At 44.8% G+C, this 13,256-nt stretch overlaps 1 long non-coding RNA gene across 9 annotated transcripts in view; it reads right to left on the reverse strand.

Moving 5' to 3' along the window:
• LOC141424136 (uncharacterized) overlaps nucleotides 1–13,256 on the reverse strand; it is a 179,684-nt gene that overhangs the window by 25,511 nt on the left and 140,917 nt on the right. For 7 of the 9 annotated variants that reach the window (XR_012449031.1, XR_012449027.1, XR_012449029.1 and 4 more), the window contains exon 5: nucleotides 1,511–1,697. The exons of the other annotated variants lie outside the window; for them this stretch is intronic. This is a non-coding gene — a long non-coding RNA (uncharacterized lncRNA). The remainder of the gene's footprint in view (nucleotides 1–1,510; nucleotides 1,698–13,256) is intronic. 9 annotated transcript variants of the gene reach the window in all.

The raw sequence follows: 13,256 nt of genomic DNA on the forward strand, positions 1-13,256 counted from the left end.
TCTGTGACCTCTTCCCAGAGGAACTCATCCTTCAGCGCCGTGTCAGGGGCCTCAGTACTATGAGGCTGGCGTCGACCGGTGGAGGTTGATACGATGCTGGAGTGTAAGCACAATCCAGCCTTTTCTGAGCTTTCTATCCTTTGCTATTTTTTTATGATTATTACTACATTCTTGGGACATGGTACAAAGCATCTGACACACAGTAGGCCTTCTACATTCCCTGGGCTCTTACTGTGTGCCAGACACATCTTTTATAATAGGTTATTACACGATCCTTTAAAAACCACTTACTTCTCTCTCACTACCTTCTGTCTTAAGCATTTGATGTATATTAACCCAATCAATCCTCACAATACTGCAGGACCTAAAAGGATGTGTCCATGTCCTCATCCGTGGAATCAATGAATGGGAATTTAGTTAGTAAAAAGGATCTTTGCAGATGTAATTAAGGATCTCAGGTTGATATTATCTTGGATTAATCAAATGTATCCTAAGTCCAGTGACAAATGCTTGTAAGGGCTGGTGGAGTGGTTCACGTGGTAGAGCACCTGCCTAGCAAGTGGGAGGCCCTGAGTTCAGATCCTGGTATTGTCAAAAGACAAGTATTTTTATAGGAGAGAAGAGGAGATGAAGAGGAAAAGGCATGTGAGGATCGAGGAAGAGTGGAGTGTTGTTACCACAAGCCAACAACCACTCGGAGCCACCAGAGGCTGGAAGAAGCAAGAGATAATTCTCCCCAGAGCTTTCACCTTGATATTGGACTTCTGCCCATCACAGCCATGAGGGAACAAATTTCTGTTGTATTAAGCCATCAATTTTTGTGGTAATTGGTTATGCAGACCTAGGAAACAAACACAAATCCTATCTGCTTCTCCAAAGAAACTGAGCACAGGAGATGAAGTGACTTGCCTGAGTTCAGACAGTAAGTGGTAGACTGGAATTTGACCCCAGGCAATGTGGCATGATGTTCTTGCTCTTAGTGGCTGCATTCATTCCTGGAATATATTTACTGAATGCCTACTCTGTGTCAAGTATATTACATACTGGAGATTCTGCTATAAACCAAAGAGACAAAGTTTCTCATGAAGCTCAAGCAGGAATTGATGCTCAGAGGGATGAGTAATTTACTCAAGGTCACACATAATCAGAGCTAGGATTTGAACTAGAGCACCTAACTCCAGAGCCTGCCCCTCTGCTACTCAAACGAAATAGCAGCCATTGGCCTAGGTGGTCTTTGTGAACTCTAAGTAAAAGATAAGAAATGAAGAAGTTATGGTGGACTGCAGCTGCTATCCCCTTTCATTCTGAGCACGGTCCCTTGACAGTAGGCTTCATGTACCTTGGAGAGGCAGAAGACACAGAACATGGCTGCAGAACAACCGGTCTACCTTGAGGCTGAGGCAGAGACCCTCTTCAGCTTCTGCAGCTGGGATGGCCCAGCATCAGAGGAGCTGGTGGACACTGACACCACCCCAAAAGATCGAAGGCAGACGAAGACATCAGAACTCACCCTTCTAGCTCCAGGAGCAGGTCTGCTCCAAAGTTTTCCACCAAATAATCTGAATTCCACCTGGAGAGCAAAATTACTTATTAAGTGAAAGCAGACAGCATTCTCCAGGTCCAAGAGCAAAGGCTCTGGCGGGCGCCATCTGCGCTTCCAATGAAGCAGAGCTGCTGAGTCCCGGGACTTCCGACACCTAAAGACAAACACATTTGAGAGCATGAAGGGGCCAAAAGGAGCTGGAAATGTGTTCTTAATTTTTTTCTTCTTCCTTGGAGAAAAAATATATTTATATGAAAAAGGAGAAGGTAGCTTAACCTGGATAAATGTGGTGTAATTTCCTTTTTTGAATTAAATTTTAACTTGTTCAATTGCAAAAGCAAAGGGGATGGAATGAGGGGATTTAAAAAAAAAAAAAGACAGAAAAAGGGAAGGATGAAAAAAACAGAAAGAGAAAATAGGGAAATCCACCCAAATGAGAAAAAGAAAAATAGGGGATGAAGTGGTGAGGGACAGGAGTGCATATAAGGGATTTGAAATTGAAGGGAGAGACTGAAGTAAGACAGTGACCAGAGGAAACCCAGGCAAAAAAGATGGCTATTTTCTGTGTCAGTTTTCCCAATGATCCTCTGGCATCCCTCGGGTGACTGCTGCTCTAGGGACTCTATCAGTCCATTGAAGAGGCAGGAGGCTATCAGTTTACAAGAAGAGAGGAAGCAGAGGAAGAGGAAAGCAAGCAGACAAATTACTAAATGAGGAAGCCAATTACCCAGCACACCATACTTCAAGCTGTCAGCAGGCTGCTATTCCTCAGGCACCTTTGGGCAAAGTGGGACTTAGACCTTTACACTCTGCTGCCATCTGGCCTCTCCCATGAGATAATCTAGACAGACTTCCCCTAGCACGTTCACATCAGATCACGAGCATCCTGAATAACATCTTGCCAAATCAGAGGTATTATTGCATCACCGGATCACAAAAGCAGACAAGCCCTCCAAATCAAACTGCCTGGAACCACTTTTGATTCTTATTTGAAAAACTACAAGGTTGATTTGGAGCCTTTTATGGCTTATCTGACAGCACCAAGTGTAAAAGAAAAAACAACAGCAGTGGACAGTTGCTTCAGTCATAAAATGGAGGAGAATACAGGGTAAAAGAACTTTTGTGACTGCCATACATAGATGACAGCTTGGCACTCAATATCTTAAATTATGTTGAATCTTTACTTTCACATAAAAACCTTTAAAAATATTGAAGCAGAAGAAAATCAGTGCCACCCTAATATAGCCCACCAGCCCTGCATGATTGGATGTGGGTGGATGAGAGCAGAGAAAGGCCAGACAGGACGGGGATCCAGTTGTCTGGGGAACATGAGAAAAGAGGTGGGGGCAAGGAGCATCAGCACCTTACAGAACATCCTTGTCTTAACTAAGCAATCAAACAAACCCACATGGGTGCCTCTGAGAAGCTGATGAGACAACATGTTTTCTTGCTCCCTGAATGAAGTCGTATGACATAGTTGGCAAAGAACCTCAAGAAAAAGAAAACATCAGGTTTGTAGTGATAAGGTTGTCCAGGGGCTAAAAGGTGCTGACTAGTCTGCTTACTACAAACCCAAGATTCTCGCCAGCATTCTGCACAGTTCTGTAACTGACTCTTCTACTGCAGAGACAGCCATGGCTGCCATTCTGAAAACATGCATCATGACTTACACACCCACTTCCAGCTCTGCAAAGTCACAGCTTCTACAACAGAGTTCCCTGGGGGGCCACCTGGGCCACTTGCATCAGTCACCAGGGGAAGCATGCTGAAGTGGAGATTGCTCAAAAGAAGTTTCTTGGGGGTGGGGCTCAGGAATCTACTCCCCCCATCCCCCCAATAGGGTCAGCAGGGAACAATCCTTCAACCTCTGCCTTGAGAGCAGTTAGGATTACAGGTGCACGGCACCATGCCCGACCCAGGAATCTAACTTTTTACAGTTGCTCTGCCAGGGATTCTCCTGCATTCCAAAGTTGAAGCACTACTCTTCTGCCACATGCTATGTGTGGCATCTTCCCTTCTTGCTTCCTTCCCTCCGTCCATTACAGCCCTCACAGTGCCCTTATGCACTGTGTTCAATGAAAAAATATGACTGTGCACTCCAGCTTAATTTATAGAGATTTCTGCTTTGTTTGTTTTGTTTTTTTCAGATGGGGTCCAGCTGCATTGCCCAGGCTAGTCTTAAATTCCTGGGCTCAAGTTATTCTCCTGCCTCAGACTCTTGAGTGGCTGGGACTACAGGGATGTATCACCATGCCTAGCTTAATGTTGGAGAGCTCTTTATTTCACATTTTAAAAAACTCACACTGAATATGGCTGCAATGAGGAAGCATTTACAAATGGAAAAGTGTTCCTGCGATGCTACTCTAAAATCTCACATTAATCTGTGAAAAGATGTCTTTGGCTTCCTTTTATGAAATATAGGGCATACTGATGACCACAGCAAGACTCTTTCCTAGACAACTTATTTTGGGAAAACGTGGGTAAACATATTTATTAAATTCACTAATAATCCTTTGCTCCATACATTGTCCTTACTGAGTAATTTGGTTGTGATGTATAGAACACAACTACCTTTACTCGAGGTGAACAAGTCTGTGCCAAGTATGTAACCATCTGAAAGATGGTAAGTTAACTGCTGGCAAGAGAGGCCACCGTGCGTCAGGGGCTGCTCAGACATGGGCAGGGGTTCCTCTTAGCCGCCACGGTTCCTTCAAAGGGAACAGGGGGAAGAAAGAGGCAAAATAGCCGCAGAGGTCTAAGTGGAGCACAGTCAAAGACAGCTTTGTTGTCTTTACATTTGTTTGTCTTTATATTCTACCAGCATGGTCCAGGTGAAAGAAAATATAGTAGCTCTGAATTACACTCACTCCAATACCCTGCTCAGGCGATACCAGCTAGAAACTGTGTGTTTTGAACAGACCATGTCCCACTGAGCCGGGAAGCAATTTCCTCTCATTCCTAAGGTTTCTCAGTTGATTTCCATTTGTCTGTGGCATCCCTGTAAGCCTCTAGTCATCCTTCTTCCTGCTCTCCTACAGCTCTGCATGAAGCCCTGACTCCTCTAATGTCCCCTCACCATCATTCTGGTTCCCTCTTTTACGCAATAGTGCCCTTAACCTTCATCAGCCTCCTCCCTGTGTCTTTGCAATGACCAAAAGCTTTCAGATATGAATGATATGACTTCTTTGTACAGGCTTTGCCTGTGATTTAGTTCTACAAATAAACAGGGAAATGAACTGCCAACCATATGACATGCTCAAGGAGTGCCAGTTTCCTGCTGGACAGAGACAAGGCAGACCTACAGTCCACACCACAGTTTGGGAGAAGGCAAGCGTTCATGTCTGCTCTGCTGACCCAACTTAACCAAGAGAAGAATGGACCAGAAGGAAATCCTGTCTGATAACTATTAAATTCTCCTGCTTGGCAAGACACAACTGATTTCCTATAAGGTGGGAAGCTGTACAAGTTTGGGGTCCTACAGTCAAATGCTGTCTTGCTTCTGGCCATCTGGATCTGGGGTAAAGCTTATCCCACTGGCTTCCTTTTCTTTCTTTCTTTTTTATTTATTTACTCACACTGGTTTTCAAACTGAGTTCCACAGTTGTGTTCAATACACATTGAACACGGTCTGTTCTGCCACCTCCGGACCCTGCTTGTAATTGGGATGTCAGATCAAGAAAAAAAGCAAATGAAACAAACAAACAAACAAAAATCCACCAAGAGCCTAAAAACCACTGGCTTAGCACAATAGTTTCTGTGGTTTTTCAGGTGCTTGGGCCAAGGCAGAAGACGAAAACGGAAAAAGAGAGGGGAAATTACTCAACCTCGACAAGGCTTGCCGTGGCCCTCGTCAAGCTGGCTTGGAAGCCTCAGACAGATGATGTTAGCTCTGGGAGTCATCAACAGTGGGGCCGGGGTGGGCTGGGCTGGAGAAATGCCTTTTTCAGAGAGACATTTTCAACCTCTTTCTGTTCTCTCGATTTACGGAAAGTGATTTCTCAGAATATTCTCGGCAGCTGATACAAACAGGAAGAAAACCAGCTGAAGACTGAGCTCGGCATTTTTAGCAACTCCTTAGTTGCTAAATCAGAGACTTCACAGGTCCTGAGTTCTGTGATCATTTGTAACTGCCTTAGCTGGTCAGCTCTGACTTGGGGTGGACGCCAACCTCTGACTCTAGTGAGGGGCCGGTGGGTGGACTCTTGAATCTGTTCTACTGAAACAGAAGGCCTAGGGAGCTTCCATAATCAACAATGGTCAGTCCCCCCACAAAAACAAGGGCTGGGGCAGGGCTTCAGTGTGAACTCTCAACTTATAAAGGGGATTCTGAGTTTCCAGAAAATCTTGCCTTTGCAGGTCTTTGGTGTTGACACTTTCTATGTAACAACCTGCAGGCATCAAAAGAAGGACAAGATAAGGGCTCTCACTACTTGGGGCTATGGACAAAGAGAATAAGGATGCAAACTTGGGGAAGGGCAAAGTAGCAACTATTTTCCACCCACACTGCCCCCCGTCCCCCCCCTCCAACCCCAACCTTCTCTTCTAGTTTCCTGTCTGGGGATTGCTCCAAAATACTCAATACCACTGACTTCATCCCCCTCATTTTCAGCTCTGTGTGGCTGGCACCACATTCTACATTCACTGCCCCATTGAGTTTCGCCATCCACTTTCAATGTCGACGTTATCATACCAGCGTTGTACAGCTGACAATACCATTCTCAAAATTTGAAAATGACCCCCAGGTCACAGCTGGTAAGTGATGGAGCCAGGCCTTAAACTCCTATCTGCAACTCAGAGCTGGTGAAGTTAATAAAGGGAGAAAGGGGTCCTTAGCCTGACGTACCTGAAGTACAATAGAGAAAAACATACAAAGATGTGAAAACTTGACCTTCATAGAAAGCTAAGCCAAGTCAGAGCTAATGGAATAGAAAATTTTGCATACATATTTACAAATATGTATATATAATATATGTACATAATTTAAGGATATTTCCATATAAAAGAAATTTGAGTACAATATTCATTGAATCCCAATGAAAAAAGATGAGTTTTTTAGTGACAAAATGCTGGAACGATCTTCTTTGATGGCTCCTTGGTCTGGGAAGGAAGATGGAAGGCAAATAAAAATATGAGAAGTTGCTATGGTTTGAGTGTGCCCTCCTCCCCCCGCCTTTTGCAAGGAAGTTTGGTCCCCATTGTAGCAATAGTGAGATGTTAGACCCTTTAAGTGGTGGGGCCTAGTGGAAAGTGATTGCATGGAAGGCACCACCCTCAGAAAGGTTTAATTCTGATCTCACAGTGAGTTAGTTATAAAGAGAATCTACCCCATATACTTGGCCCCTTCTGCATGTGGTGTGTTCCCTTTTAGATTCTCTATTATGTGTGATATAACTGGGCAGGGGGTGGAGAACTTTGCCAGGATGCCAGTGCCATGTTCTTGGCCCTTCACAACTATGAGCTAAATAAACCTCTTCTTTATTAGATATCCAGCCTCAGGTATTTTGTTTCAGCAACACAATATGAGGACTGAGAAGTACTAAAAGTTTCCCCTGGAACTCAAAAGTTTTGTTGCAGCCAACTGAGTTGCCTCAGAGGAGTCTGTCAAAGACGACTGAAGGTCATAACATGTCCTTTGGCATCATCTTTGAGAAAGTGTAAAAGGTAGTAGTCATAGAAGAGTTTTCATAAACAGTAAACAATAAAATCTGCATTTGTCCTAATCTTTTCAAAGACCCAGTCAAAGAAAGATACTGTCACTGCCATTGCCCTGTCCCTTCAGCACCAAGCTCACCAGATCAGGGTAAGCAGTCCTCCACACACAGAAATGGTAAGAGATGGTCACACCCCACTTGCAGTCCACAGGGTTAGCGTGTTACAGAATGCTTTGGAGGTCACGAGGACAGTAGTGATGCAATTATGGACTTGGTCCACAAACAACCTGCAGATCAAATGCTGGGCAGCAAAGAGGTTAAAACAACTTGGTAGATCATATGGAAAACTGGAATACTTGAGTTGACCACAGCTCACTAAGAGACCTGGCACTTCTGGATCTAAAAATAGAGCCACAGTCTATATTCAACAGAGTGGATGAGTGAGGTCCCACTGAAGGAGGTGCCAATCCCAGCCCTCACGGAATGAAAACCAATCCCATGTCACATAAGGGAACCCAATGCCATAAGCAACATTCCCCACAACACATGTCGTGACCATAAACAAGTAGATTTGGGTTTGCAGGGCAGTGTACTATCTTAGTCAGCTTATGCTGCTATAACAAAGTGCCACAGGCAGATGAATTTATAAACAATAGAAGTTTATTTCTCATAGTTGTGGAGACTAGAAATCCAAGATGCCACCAGGTTATTCAGTGTCTGGCAAGGTTTGCTCTCTGCATCCAAGGTGGTGTCTTGTGGCTGCATCATACATAGCCAAGGAATTCTGTGTCCTCACTTGGCAGAAGAGTGGGGTGGGTGAACTCTCCCTTTAAGCCCTTTTATAAGGCATTAATCCATTCATGAGGGGACAGACTCCTGACCCGACCACCTCCTAAAGGCCCCACCCCTTACACTGTTGCAATGAGGATTAAGTTTTGACATACAAGGTTGGGGGAACACATTCACACCACGGAACACAAGCACACGTATGCACTCACACTCCCCCTGCCATACAAGAACAGACGCATGAAGGCACACCCACGCCATCAGCTATTTCGCATGCATCACAGGGAACAGGTGAAGGCCAGGCTGGGGCTGGAAGGAAGACTGCCACAGGAGAAGCAGGGACTGAGAACCACAGCCAACTCATGTCTGGACTCCCTCCTATGGTTTGCTTTCAGTGAGGCACCATAGAGAGACCGAGAAGACACAGGCTTCCTCCAGTCCCATGGCCCTTTCTGCAGACTGAACTAGGGGTAAATTGTTTCTCTCCAAAGACCCTTGGGGAAGCTATTTTTTTCTTATCAGTTCTCTTCTTTTGCTACGGTCAATTGCCAAGTTTCAAAGCTATTTTAGTAGGGAGCTCTGAGTATCTCAGGGTGCCAGCCTTCCTCTGGATGAGTCAGTGTTTTCAGATAGGTAACTGATGAGCTTAAATTCACACACATGTCAAGGAGGCATGAGCAGAGATAGTCATCACAGTGCTGCTGGTATTGGATAAAGTCAGACCCTGAATGTCTGTCAGCCGGGACAGGGTTCAATAAGCTGGGGAACAGTTGATCCAAGGAGCACTGCACAGCTGTTGGGAAGAGGAAAGTAGAGCTATATGCCTATAATTCCAGCTACTCAGGCAATAGAGGCAGGAGGCTCTTGAGTTCAAGGCCAAACCTGGTCAAAGTTAGTGAGATTCTATCTCAAAACAAAAACAAACAAAAAAGGACTGGGGACATAGATCAAGTGGTAGAGTGTTTGAGTGAGAAGTCTTGGTTTCAATCCCCAGTAACACACAGAGAGAAAGAGAGAGAGAGAGAGAGAGAGAGAGAGAGAGAGAGAGAGAGAGAGAGAGAATAAGGTAGATCTGGATATACAAACACGAAGAGATCTCCAGGTCATTTTGCTGCATAACAAATATTAAGCAGCAGAATAATACCATACAAATTTACAAATAATATCTCACCATTTCTCACCAATAAACAAAACCCATCTTACATAGTCTTATATTGTAAATCAAGACATGCCCGGCTACACACAGAACTGAAGACCTGAGCTTCACTGGAAATTAAGGGGGAAGGGCCCTGAGATGTGGGCTCATGGTTAAAGACTCCAATCTTACTTGAAAAAAAATTTTTTTTTTGTTTAAAAGAACACCAGGTGTGTATATCACTTATAAAATTAGAATAATTTTAAGATATTTAAACAAATCAGATCTGTCTCTCCTAGCAATGGGGTTCACCCACCAATATATATATATATATATATATATATATATATATATATATATATATAAAGAAATAAAACAAGTTGGACACTGGTGGCTCATGCCTGTAATCCTTGCAACTCAGGAGGCAGAGATCAGGAGAAATGAGGTTCAATGCCAGCCCCAGCAAACAATTCACGAGATTGTATCTCAAAAACGCCCAACACAAAAAGGGGCTGCAGAGTGGTTCAAATAGAAGAGCACCTTCCTAGGAAGTGTGAAGCCCTGAGTACAAACTCTACTCTACTGCCAGCAAAAAGAGAAGTAATTCTCCTTAGCCCCAGTAACTCCAACTTCAATGCTGGCATCAGTTCTCACTCAACACACATTTCCTGAGGGCCCACTATGTACAGGCCCTATTCTGGAAACTCTTCTTTCTGCACAGAGCCTCCTCTGTAGTATCTTCCTTCCCTGATCCTCCCCAGAACACATCTCTTAACCCCATATGGTGAGTTCCTCAGACTCTTCCACTCAGGTTTCCAAACTCTTGCCCATGCCAGCCCTTTTGGGGGGCCGTCCTTCCAGACAATTAGCTCCTGTCAACAAATACTGACATAACCATTAGCCTCTGAGCCACCTCACTGCACTGGAGGTGACAGTCCCCCACCCCGATCTGACCGAGCATTCTCGAGCTACAGTGGCTAGAAATGGGGAGGGAATTTATTCCCCACTAACACTGTAGTGGAATGCAATCCCCAGCTGAAAAATGCTGTCCCCTTGCTGGCCACAGATCCGGGATGGTTAGGCTGAGGCCTGGGGCTGCTGACCCTCCAGACACACATCCTTAGGTTCTGCTCCAGTGCCTCAGGAGAGAGAGGACATTTGACTCTAGTGCAGTTTGGTTCTTGTTTAGTGCAGCTTTGTTTCACTTCTGCCAATGAACACTCTCCAGGCCATGGCTCAGCTTCCTTCTTCTCTGGTTGTTCAAAAGGTCTATGGACCTTGCACTTGAAGCCCAGTTTCTATGAACTTTTCTCTCTCCGGTTTGCCTCCAAAGCCAAAAAATGCTAAAAAGCAAAGCAAATTTCCAAACTACTTGGTGTTGGTTTGGCACGTGACAAGTTTTCTCCCAGGGAGAGCACTTGAGGGCAAAGGGTTAAACATTCACACGCTTCCCTGGATGGTCCCCTCCACCCTGTTAATGGAGCCCAAGTGCAAACCTTGGCAGGAATGGAAAATTAGCTCATGACAGGTGTAGGCTTCATGCTGGCTGCTGCTGCATTTCCAGCAAAAAAAAAAAAAGAAGAAGAAGAAAGCAAGAAACCAGGGATGTGGGGACCACTCCATGACACAGGAGGCTGGGACAGATTGCTTCATAGAGATCTCTTCTGGCTGAAATAATTCCCTATAACAACTTCCTAGACACGCTGTCAGGATGGCCTGTTTCCAAGGTAATGGTTGATGCCTGGGGACATAATAGACATCCTTGTGGTTTTCCAGAGATACAGTCACCAGAACAAGCCTGCTGCATTCTCTGATGCAACCATTCATCAATCCAGCAACCTCTACTAAGCTGGGACCCTGCTAAACACTCCCCCTCCCGCAGCCTCCAGGCACCCCACACCATAATAGCATTCACTTTTATTGTAGACGTTGGGTTACGAGCTCAAAGGTCTATGGGAGCCAGCCAGATGATATAAATGACTGAGGAAGTCTAGATGACAAGCGGAGAGCCCTGCCTGTCCAGGGGAGCAGCCCCTCGCAGCTCCAGTCGATGGTTTCAACTTTAGGATGTTCTTCTAACAAGTCCAGAAGCAATGTCCTGACAAACTGTCAGGATGCTCTGTGTATTAGGTGGGTTCCTTTCCTCAGGATTTATGTCCAACAGCAACCTCAGAATATGACCTTATTTGGAAGTAGGGTCTTTGCAGTGCAATTAGTTAAATGAAGATGAGGTCATCCTGGACTGGATGGGCCCTAATCTAGTGACTAGTGAACAGATAGATGCAAACATACAGAGAGAAGAGAAGCCCATGCAAAGGTGGAGGCAGAAACTGGGGTGATGTTATCTGTAAGCCGAGGAGTGCCAGGGACTGCTGGCAACCGCCACAAGCTAGAACAAAGACATGGGATCACCTGACTGAAGAGTGGGCTCTTGGACTTTCTTTCTTCTTCTTCTTTTTTTTTTTTTCTTGTAAAAGAGCAAAATCTTTCAATGAAAAGAAAACAAAAGCAAATACTCATGGGCCTCTCTGTTACATGGTCTCTCATCTGAAAAACCACAAGGGCCCCAAATGCATTCTGGCCCCTTTCAGTCCGCTCTACTACAGCCAGAGGGACCTTAAAAACTCATGTCTCTGAAATCCCTTAATGATGTCCTCCTACTCTTCCAATAAATGTTCAAATTGAAAGCAGGGCTTGGTGGTACCCACATGTAATCCCAGCACTAGGGAGGCAGAGGCAGGAAAATGGAATTCATGGTCAGCCTGGGCTACATGGTGAGTTCAAGGGATTCCATTCCATTCATCACTGCGCTGTCTGGAGGACAGTGTGGGGCCTTGTCATACTTGCTAAGCATGTGTTGGGTTCTTAAAGACATTCTTACACTTTTCGGTAGCATGGGTAGACAGCATGACACGTGGTTAAAGAGTTAAGCATGTACTTTACACCAGGCATAAGTCAGGGAACGATAGCTTTGCACAGGAAGGCAACCTCCTTGTTATACCTTTGGGGAAACCTTCTTTAAAAATACCACCTCTCTGATGCCTGACTCCCATCCTGTAGCAATGTCTTGTTCAGGTCGGTCTAAACTGCCAAGTTTTACCAGTTGTTCTCTGACGGGGGCAATTCCTCAGTCCACCCCACCTCATCCTAAGACATGTGACAAGGTAGGACACTTTTGACTGCTACCCCCTGAGCCGGGGAGTGGGGTGGCGGGATTGCTCCTGGTGAGTAGGCCTTGGATGTCGCTCAACATTGGGGACACACCATCTCCAGCAAAGACTAATCCACTCCAAGGTGACAGTGGTGCTGTGGCTAAGAAACCTTGTTCTAGACCAGGGCGATCCCACAGGCCATGGGTCCTTCACTTCATTCCCAGACATCACATCACAGGTTTGGGTCATTCAGTCTCTGTGACATTCCAGGGTGCCCTTCTTTCAAAAGAAGCACCTTTTACAATCATCAGAGCACAAACTAGTTTGCCCCGATCCAAATTAAATCTTTCATCTCTTCCACACAGGTCCTGAAATTCCCTCTTCTGGCCATTGTCCTTTGGAAGGAACCACAGAGCCTCGGGGACCTCCAGGCTGATCAGTGCTAGCTTAATCACTTCAACCTGCTTGAACAGTGATTTTCAGAGACCTGTTTATTGTTCCACTGTTCGGCCGCTCCAGAGTTATCTATGACCGAAGTCTTACATTTATTTGTAGAGCAGAAGAAGGTATATTTATATTCTCACACTGCTTCCAAGTCCCTGAATTAAATTAGTGTGAACTTTCCAAAATAAATTCACCTTTGAGCCGAAACAAAACATGGAAAGTTCCAGCCCAAAGGATGCCTTATTGGAAAGTCAGAGGCAAATGGAAACGGGGCTTCAAATGGGTATTTCTCCTGTGGTTCAGCACTGGTAACATAAAGGATGGAGTATTTGCTAATATTTTTATATTAATGGGCTGATGTATGCAATGCAGGATTGACTCTCAATTCCCTTTTCTTTACATTCTAAGAAAAAAAAAAGAGTGGAAATAAATAGAATGGAAAACTCAGCACATGTGGATTTAATTCTGCACCATGTCACTGGTTAAAATGCAAGGAAAGAATGTTTTATCAGAACGGGAAAGGGAACAATCACTCAAAGGAAGGA

The sequence above is a fragment of the Castor canadensis genome, chromosome 6 (assembly GCF_047511655.1).
Source record: "Castor canadensis chromosome 6, mCasCan1.hap1v2, whole genome shotgun sequence".
In the NCBI taxonomy this organism is placed as follows: domain Eukaryota; kingdom Metazoa; phylum Chordata; class Mammalia; order Rodentia; family Castoridae; genus Castor; species Castor canadensis.